The sequence below is a fragment of the Syngnathus scovelli genome, chromosome 7, assembly GCF_024217435.2.
Source record: "Syngnathus scovelli strain Florida chromosome 7, RoL_Ssco_1.2, whole genome shotgun sequence".
NCBI lineage: Eukaryota > Metazoa > Chordata > Actinopteri > Syngnathiformes > Syngnathidae > Syngnathus > Syngnathus scovelli.
In genome coordinates, this window is record NC_090853.1 from 2,472,846 (window position 1) to 2,473,637 (window position 792).

The window sequence follows — 792 nt, forward strand, 5'->3', positions numbered from 1 at the left end:
TAAAGATAAGAGCGAGACAGTTTTCACGAAAAAATTATTTGGCTAATTGATTGCCGGCTCCAACTCAAGGCTGAACCGTTGCTAATAGTTAGCATTATGAAACCAACTCGTTATTAGCGTAAGCTAACTAGAGTTAATTTTCGTAGCAACTCAAAAAAGCAACTGAGTGACTTTCACTTAGCAAACACATTTGGATGTTTGCAAAAATTGAAGAGGAGGGAAGAAAATGAAAGTGCTTTTCACCTTAGAAATGTGCCACAGTTGATTGCATGGCACACAGAGACCTGCCATGTAATTACCACTCAGCCAGAAGAACCCATTTTTGTATTTATGATATTTTTTATTGGAGCATTTCATCACAGGCTCTTCTCTCGGCTTTCTGTTTCCAATAATGATGTTTCCAGAAGCATTATTGCTTATGTCTGTTCCTTAATGCAAATTCTACACTAATGCACACTGCCGTGCTAATGATTACTTTCTCTCTTTTCCAATTTAAATAGAAAGGTCAGACCTGTGATTCCAATCGAGGCTCTGGAACGCCCTCTGCTGGCTAGAAGCATAAGTGCAACCCTCACCAGCGGAAGTGTCAAAGCAAGTTGGAATTTGTTTGTTGTACACGCTTACTAGCTTTTAAGGAAAGTAAAATAAAAAAGAGGTTAAGAGATGAGATGAATACAAACTTTCTTTTTTTTCTTCCTTTATTGAGTAGAAATCCAAGTTTTAAAATTTTCTAGAAAACACATTGATTTCACGTGAGGTGCCTTTTACCACATGCAAGCGAATCTAGAAATG